We start from the raw sequence: 9,563 nt of genomic DNA, 5'->3' as shown, positions 1-9,563 counted from the left end.
GAGCCCATGGGTGTGCCGTTGATTTGTTCATATATTTGGTTGTTTAATGTGAAGTGTGTTGTGAGGCACAGGTCCAGTAGTTTAAGTATGCCGTCTTTGTTGATGAGTTCAACGTTCTGTTGTGTCTGTTCAGCAGGTTGGCTATTGTTTCTCTGGCTAGGGCTTTGTCAATAGACGTGAACAGTGCCGTTACGTCGAATGAGACCATGGTTTTCTTCCTTGTCTATGTGTATATTTCTGATGATGTCCAAGAATTCCTGTGTTGATTGTATAGAGTGTCTGGATCTGCTGATCAGGTGTTTCAGTTTCTGCTGTAGTTCTTTAGCCAGTTTGTGTGATGGTGTCCCTGGTAGTGATACTATGGGTCTGAGTGGGATGTCTGGTTTGTGCACTTTAGGTAGTCCATAGAATCTGGGGGTGTTGTTGCTTTCAGGTTTCATGCTTTGTAGGTCCGACCTGGTTATCTGTCCGTTTTTTTGTAGGTTCATCAGTGTGTTGTTTATCCTATTGGTGAGCAACAAACACATTGACCTGGACCCAATATACCGGCCACTACAGCGGACAGCTGAAACTGACAACCGGAAGCGGCAGGGACAGGCCACTATAAATGCCAGAGGAAACACCACAGAAGCGCTTCACAGGAGGCTCTCAAGTACTGAGGATGTCATTTATTTTGTTGTTGTTGTTGTATTTTGCATCGGCGGCAGGGACAGGCCACTATAAATGCCAGAGGAAACACCACAGAAGCGCTTCACAGGAGGCTCCCAAGCACTGAGGATGTCATTTATTTTGTTGTTGTTGTTGTATTTTGCATCGAAAACAATAGTGACTGTTCTTCAGAAATAATTATTGGCTGTTAATAATTTGTTGTCTCCAGCATATAAAGAATCTGCAAGTTGCAGTACTTTTTAAATACAAGAACCTTTCTTCTCTCCATTGCAATCTTTAAGCTAATGTTAAATCTGTTTCATATATCTTCAAAAGATTTATTTCTCTAAATCTTTAACATGTGCAATCATTCAATTATTTTCTATGTGAGACACACCAAGCTAAGCCATTTTCGAGGACAGACGGGAACTCGGCAGATTGGAGTTGTATCACGTGACCACTCATCCTGACGCCCAGGCAAATTGTCTGGTGAAATGGATTTAAATTCCACCAGGGCGATTGGTGGAATTTCAATTCAATTAATAAAGCTGGAATATGCAGCTAGTTGCAGTGATAATGACCATGGCAACTATCATTGGTTTCAATAAAACCCATTTGCTTTAGTAGAAGTAGATAGGTCCTTGCTTAGTAAGGAGATCAATGTTTACAGACAGAAGGCAGCAGAACAAAGAACAAAGACATTTACAGCCCAGGAACAGGGCCTTCTGTCTAAACCTATCGCCCAATTCCTCAGGAGCTGTATCTCTTTGCTCCCCATCTACTCATGCATCTGTCTAGATGGACCTTAAATGAATCTACCATGCCTGCCTCAACTACCTCTGCTGGCAACGTGTTCCAGGCACCTACCACTGTCTGTGTAAGGTACGTTCCATGTGTATCCCCCTTAAACGTTTCTCCTCTCACCTTGAATGAATGACCTCTCGTTATTGAATCCTTCACTCTGGGAAAATGCTTATCTCTATCCACCCTGTCCATACCCTTCATGATTTTGTAGACCTCAATCAGATCCCCCCCATCTCCTTTTTTCTAATGAAAACAATCCCCACCTACTCAACCTCTCTTCATATTTGCTTTAGTAGAAGTAGATAGGTTCTTGCTTAGTAAGGAGATCAATATTTACAGACAGAAGGCAGCAGAACAAAGAACAAAGACATTTACAGCCCAGGAACAGGGCCTTCTGTCTAAACCTATCGCCCAATTCCTCAGGAACTGTATCTCTCTGCTCCCCACCTACTCATGCATCTGTCTAGATGGACCTTAAATGAATCTACTGTGCCTGCCTCAACTACGTCTGCTGGCAACGTGTTCCAGGCACCTACCACTGTCTGTGTAAGGTACGTTCCACGTGTATCCCCCTTAAACGTTTCTCCTCTCACCTTGAATGAGTGACCTCTCGTTATTGAATCCTTCACCCTGGGAAAATGCTTATCTCTATCCACCCTGTCCATACCCTTCATGATTTTGTAGACCTCAATCAGATCCCCCCCATCTCCTTTTTCCTAATGAAAACAATCCCCACCTACTCAACCTCTCTTCATAGCTAGCATCTTCCATACCAGACACATTCTCGTAAACCTTCTCTGCACTCTCTCCGAAGCGCCCACATCCTTTTGGTAATGTGGCGACCAGAACTGTACACAGTATTCTAAATGAGGCCGAACAAAAGTCTTGTATAATTTTAAGATGACCTGCCAGCTATTATACTCAATACCCCATCTGATGAAGGCAAGCATACTATATGTCTTCTTGACCACTCTACCCACCTGTGCAGCCATCTTCAGGGTACAATAGACCTGAATTCCCAGATCTCTCTGCTCATCAACTTTTCCCAAGCTCTTCCATTTGCAGTATAGCTCTCTCTAGAATTAGACCTTCCAAAATGCATCACCTCACATTTGCCCAGATTGAACTCCATCTGCCACTTCTCCACTTGACTCTCCAGTCTATCTATATTCTCCTGTATTCTTTGACAGTCCCCTATGCTTTCTGCTACTCCACCAATCTTCATGTCCTCAGCAAACTTGCTGATCATACCAACAGTGCCCTCTTCCAGATCATTTATGTATATCACAAACAACAGTGGCCCCAGAACAGATCACTATGGATCATTGGTCACCTTTCTCCATTTTGAGAAACTCCCTTCAAGTATTACTCTCTGTCTCCTGTTGCTCAACCAGTTCTTTATCCACCGAGCTAGAAGACACTGCACACCATGTGACTTCACTTTCTCCATTAGTTTACCATGGGGAACCTTATCAAACATCTTACGAAAGTCAATGTACATTACATCTACAACCCTTCCTTCATCTTTCAACTTGGAACTTGGTCACTTCCTCAAAGAACTCTATTAAGTTGGTGAGGCTCAATCTCCCCTGCACAAAACCATGTTGCCGATCACTGATAAGCCCATTCTCTTCCAAATATAAATAGATCCTATCCCTCAGTACCTTCTCCAGCAACTCTCCCACTACTGATGTCAGGCTCACTGCTCTGTAGTTACCTGTAATATCCCTACTACCTTTCTTGAACAGGGGGATAGCATTAGCAGCTCTCCAGTCCTCCGGCATTTCACCTGTACTTAAGGATGTTACAAAGATATCTGTCAGGGTGCCAGCTTTTTCCTCTCATGCCTCCCTCAGTAACCTAGGAAAGATCCCATCAGGTCCCGGGGATTTGTCCATCTTACTATCCTTTAGCCTACCAAATACATCCTCCCTCCTTATGTTAATGTGATCCAGAGTAAACAAACTTCTATCTCTCATCTCAACATTCATCATGTCCCTCTCCTCAGTGAACACTGATGCAAAGTAATCATTGAAAATCTCACCCATTTTCTCAGGTCGACATACAACCTTCCTTCCTTATCCTTTAGTGGACCAAACCTTTCTCTACTTACCCTCTTCCTTCTTATATATCTATAAAGCCTTGGGATTCTACTTAATTCTGCTTGCCAAAGTTATTTCATAACCCCTTTTAGCCCACTTGATTCCTCGTTTAAGATTGGTCCTACTCTCCCAATATTCGTCAAATGCCTTAGCTGACTGGACTTTAATTATGCTTCCCTTTCCTTCTTGGCTCATCGCACAATTTCTCCTGTCATCCACGGTTCACGAATCTTGCTTTTCCTATCCCCTGTTTTCAAAGGGCCATGCCTATCCTGCACGATCTTCAACCTATCTTTGAAAGCCTCCCACATATCAAATGTCAACTTCCCTTCAAATAGCTGCCCCCAATCCACATTTCTCAGCTCCTGCCGAATTTTGATCTAATTGGCCTTGGCCCAGTTTAGTACTCTTCCCTTCGGACCACTCTCATCTTTGTCTACGAATATTCTAAAACTTACAAAATTGCGGGCACTATTCCAAAAGAAATCCCCCACTGCAACTTCTACCACCTGGCCTGGCTGATTCCCTAACATTAGGTCCAATATGGCCCCTTCCCCAGTTGGACCATTGACATACTGCTCTAGAAAACTTTCCTGGACACACCTTACAAATTCTGCTCCATCCAGACCTCTGACACTAAGTGTATCCCAGTCAATGTTGGAAAAATTAAAATCTCCCAGCACCACCTCCCTGTTGTCTCTACATCTTTCCATAATCTGTTTACCTATTTGTTCTTCTACCTCATGTTCACTGTTGGGAAGTCTGTAATACAGCCCCAACAATGTAACTGCACCCTTTTTGTTTCTCAGCTCTACTCATAATGCCTCACTGCTCAAGCCCTCCATTGTGTCCTCATTTAGCACAGCCGTGATATCATCCCTGACCACCAATGCAACTCCTTTCCCTCCTTTTACTTCCCTCCCTGTCCTGTCTGAAGCATCTATATCCTGCAACACTTAGTTGCCAATCATGCCCTTCCTTCAACCAAGTCTCTGTGGTCGCAATAACATCATACCCCCAGGCACCAATCCAAACCCTAAGTTCATCTGCCTTACCCACTATACTTGCATTAAAGCAGATATACTTCAGGCCATCAGTTCCTTTGTGTTCATCTGCTCTCTGCCTACTTCATGCTAACTTCATAATCCTGTTCCTTACAGTCTCTAGCTTCCACCTCACTGTCTACTAGTCCTCTCTTCTGGTTACCAACCCCCTGCCACATTCGTTTAAACCCTCCCCAACAGCAGTAACAAAAACTCCCCCAAGGACATTAATTCCAGTCTGGTTGAGGTGTAGACCACACAATTTGTAATAGCTCCACCTTCCTAGAACTAGCCCCAAAGTCCCACAAATCTGAACCCCTCTCTCCTACACCATCCCTCAAGCCACATGTTGATCCTGCCTATTTTTTAATTTCTACCCTGGCTAGCACATGGAACTGGTAGCAATCCCGAGATCACGACGTTTGTTTTCCTCCTCGATAACTTCTCTCCTACCTGTCTGAATTCTGCTTTCAGGACCTCATCTCATTTTTTACTTATATCATTGGTGTCTATATTCACCAAGATAACTGGCTGTTCATCCTTCCCTTTCAGAATGCTCTGCAGCCAATCAGTGACGTCCCTGATCCGAGCACCTGGGAGGCAATATACCATCTGGGAGTCCTGTTTTCAGCCACAGAACCGGCTATCTACTCCCCTTACAATAGAATCCCCTTTGACTATGGCCCTATGAGTCTTTTGCCCACCCTTCTGTGCAGAAGAGCCACCACGGTGCCATGATCTTGGCAACTGCTGCCCTCCCCTGGTGAGCCATCTCCCCCAATAGTATCCAAAACAGTGTACCGGTTTTGGAGGGAGCTGACCGCAGGGTACACCTACACTGCCTTCCTACTCTTTCTCTGCCTTTTGGCCACCCATGTACTGTCTCCCTCAGCAATTCTAACCTGCGGTGTTACCAGTTCACTAAACATGCTATCCACGACCTCCTCAGCATCGCAGATGCTCCACAGTGAGTCCATCCGCAGCTCCAGAGCCGTCATGCGGTAAATCAAGAGCTGCAGCTGACCCATTCCTTGCAAGTGTAAGAGACAGGAACGTCAGACACGTTCCTAAGCTCCCACAACAAGCAAGAGGCACATGCTACGGGTCTGAGGTCCGCTGCCATTGTAACCTTAGCTTTAACTCAACTAATACCAAACAATGCACTTAAATAAATAAAAGAAAATGGGATTGAGAAACGTATCAGCCCTTATAAAATGGCAGAGCAGACACAGTCAGCTAAATGGTCTAATTCTGTTCCTCTGTCTCTAGTCTAATGCCTTTCGGGGAGAAAGAATGACATTTTTATCTGTTCTTACCTATGTGTGACTCCACATCGACAGCAATGTCCTATGAAATGGCTTAGGAAGCTAAATCCGTTCCAAGGGCAATTAGGACTGAATGATAAATGCTGGCATTTTTTAGCATCACTCATATCCCATAAAATGATACTGTTTTAGCAATAAGTAAAGCACATTGCTGTGTGCCTTGGGTCATAAGATTGGGAAAGGGCTGATTTCCTTTCCTAAAAGTAAGGGTAAAGCATTAGATTAGCCTTGTTGATAATTGAATGGTCTCATATTTACCATTACCGACATTAGCTTTTAATTCCAGGATGCTTTAACTGACTGAGTTTAAATTCCATCTCTGGTCTGGTTGGAATTGAACTCATTCATCTAAATGATAAATCCAGAAATATATCCATTATTGTACATGCCCTGCAACCCCCATTTATACTCTTTTTTTTATTAGACAGTGTAGTTGTAAGATGAATAGCTTACCAAGAAGTAATTATCAACTTGTTATATCACTTTTAAAAGTTATTTCATGGGATGTAGTGTAGAAGGTGGTGGTGGATCTGCCTTCTTGAGCCACTGTAATCCATTTGGTATAAATACATTCACTTGCAGAAAATTCCAGGATTTGACTTAGGACCATGCAGGAAAGGTGATATAATTCCAAGTTTATTAATGTATGGTGTGAAAGGAAAATTATAGGTGATGGGGATCCAACACATCTGCTGCCCTTCTCGATGGTCCAGATCCTGGGCTTGGAAGGGCTATTGAAGAATCCTTCGCGTGTTATTGTAATACACCTTGTAAATGGTAAACTATGCCTCTGTGTATCAGTGGTGAATATAGTGAACTTTGAAGGTCATGGATGTTGTGCCACTAAAGGAGGATGTTTAGTCATGGATATTGTCAAGTTTCTTTAGTGTTGTTCAAGCTGCATCTTGGCAAGTGGAGAGAATTTCATTATGCTCCTCAGTTGTGCCTTATAGATGGTGGACAGGCATTAGTGTGATGAGAGCTAAGTTGCTTGTCATAAAATTCCAGCCTGTGTCCTCCTCTTGTAGCCACATTATGCAAATGGATGATCCAGTTCACTTTGTGGTTAATGGTAACCCCAAGAAGGTTGATGGTGCAGGATTCAGAGATGGTGCAGCCAATGAATGTTGAAGGGTGATAGTTTTGTTCTCTGTTAGTATTTCCTATTGGAAATACTCATTGTCTGGTGCTTGTGTGGCATGACTATTACTCAACACCTTTCAGCCCAAACCTGTGCTTTATCTAAGTCATCCTGCATAACAGAGACTGCCTCAGCATCGGAGGATTCACAAATGGTGCCAAACATTTTGCAATCATCACTAAACTTCCTGATTTTTGATTTCAAGATGAAGGGTAGGTCATTGAAACACCTGAAGATAGTTGGAACTCGAATATTACCATAAGGAAGTCCTGCAGATGACTGACCTCTAACCACAACCATATTCCTTCATCCTAAGCATGACTCCAACTAGTAGAGAGTTTTCCCCAATTCCCATTGAATGGGCTGTTTGATGACACATTCTGCCAAATGCCCTGATGGTCAAGGGCGGTTACTCTCACCTCACCTCTGGAATTCAGCTCTTTCCTCCATGTTTGTACAAACACTGTGAAGAGGTCAGGACCATGTGCCGACAATGGAACTCAAACTGAGTGTCATTGAGCAGATACTTGTTTTGCAAATGTGATTTGATAGCACTGTTGATGACCCTTTCCATCACTTTGCTGATATGACAAATATTGTCTGGGTTGGTTTTGCATTACATTTTGTGGCCAGGACATACATGGGCAATTTTCTACGTTGTTAGGTAAATGGAAATGTTGTAGCTGCACAGAAAGATGCGATAGTTAAACCACCGGTTGACGGGCAGTATTCTTCAGTACTATTGCCAAATTAATGTGAGAAGCCATAACCTTTGCAGCATCCAATGCCTTTAGCCTTTTCTTGATATAATAGTGAGTGAATCAAATTAGCTGAGTTCTGGAATCTGCAAAATTGGGATCTCAGAGGAGGCCAAGATGAATCAGATAGTCAGCACTTCTGGTTTGAGCTGGATGTAAATATACATTTGGTAGAAAATAATTTGAGTATTGTTGATTTTAAAAAAAAGACAATTTAGTCAAAGATTTCATCCTGTACTCATCAGGATAGTTTGCAAGAATTGTTTCCTGCATGATGGTTGGCTTATTGGTTGGCAAGTGGACTCTGGAAAGACGTTGCCAATTAGAATACACCAGTTAATTTTGATTGATAATGAATAGCCAAGTTTTGAAACAGGCAAGTGGACTCTGATTAGTGGACTCTAGAAAATTTAATCGTGAAGTGAATATTTGCCACATGTCTGCAGAGTTGAAAGAGGGTATAGTACACTTCTTTATCTAAAAAAAAAACAACCTCGGTGTTAATATATGTGGCTTTCAGAACACATCAGTGTGTCAAACTGTGAGCCCACTTCACATTAGACTCTTAATTTCAGATTTTTGTTGAATTCAAATTCCACCATTTGCCCATGGCAGGATTTGAACCTGAGATCCCCCGCGCCCCCCTAAAAAAAGCATTAGCTGAGTTTTTGGGATTAACAGTGCAATGATAACATCACGAGGCCATTGCCTCCCCTGTCCAAATTGAAAATATGCAAGGTGTCATTCCAATAAAGTCATGTTTCTCATGGAATCCAATAAAGATATTTGCAAGCACCAGGTCTAATGAGGATTCCATAGTAGCCCCTTCTGTTTGGGGTATACACAGTGTAATTGAAACCAAATTCAAATGTGTGAGTTATTGAGTTTGTAACAAATACAAATTCATCCAATGTTGATGGGTCTAGATTTCCATGATAGAATACAAATGGGGACATGGCCTAGTGGTATTAACACTACACTATTAATCTAAAAACCCAGATAATGCTCTGGACACCTGGGTTTGACTCCCACCAGGGCAGATGTTGGAATTTTAATTCAGTTTTAAAAAATAGCAGCACAGGTGTATATGGCTTCCTTGAATGATACATTGACGAGTAGGCTAATAATGTCACATGGAAATCACATTGCTATCACTGCCCTGTACTGTCTTTGCAAATAGAAAGGAATCTTTGATTTGATTTGATTAATTATTGTCACATGTACCAAGATACAGTGAAAACTATTACTTTGCACGCTAACCTGACAAATCAGAACAGAATGCAGAATATAGTATTACAACTACAGAGAAGATGCAGAGAAAGGTCTAGTATCTGAGGGGTCCATTCAGAAGCTTGATAACAGTTGTCCTTGACTCTGTCGGTATGTGATTTCAAACTTCTCCCCAATAGAAGAGGGGGGAAGAGAGTATTGCTGATGTGGGAGGGGTGTCTGATTATGGTAGTTACTTTCCCTTGTTCATAGCCAGCTGAAACAATTGATTTGCTTTTATTCTTGCGTGGATTGCAGACATTATTGACGAAGCCCACATTTATTTACCATCCCAAATTGGTTCTGGATTATTTACTCAGTGATATTACTACATAGAGTTATAGAATCATACAACATGGAAACAGACCTTTTTGCCCATATTGTCCACACCGACCATGTTGCCAAACTAAATTAGTCCCACTTGCCTGTGTTTGGTCCATATCCCTCCAAACCTTTCCTATTCATGGACTTGT

Source organism: Chiloscyllium plagiosum, chromosome 7 (assembly GCF_004010195.1).
Source record: "Chiloscyllium plagiosum isolate BGI_BamShark_2017 chromosome 7, ASM401019v2, whole genome shotgun sequence".
Lineage (NCBI taxonomy): Eukaryota > Metazoa > Chordata > Chondrichthyes > Orectolobiformes > Hemiscylliidae > Chiloscyllium > Chiloscyllium plagiosum.
The sequence above is the reverse complement of the archived record's forward strand: the minus strand, read 5'-3'. Positions refer to the sequence as shown.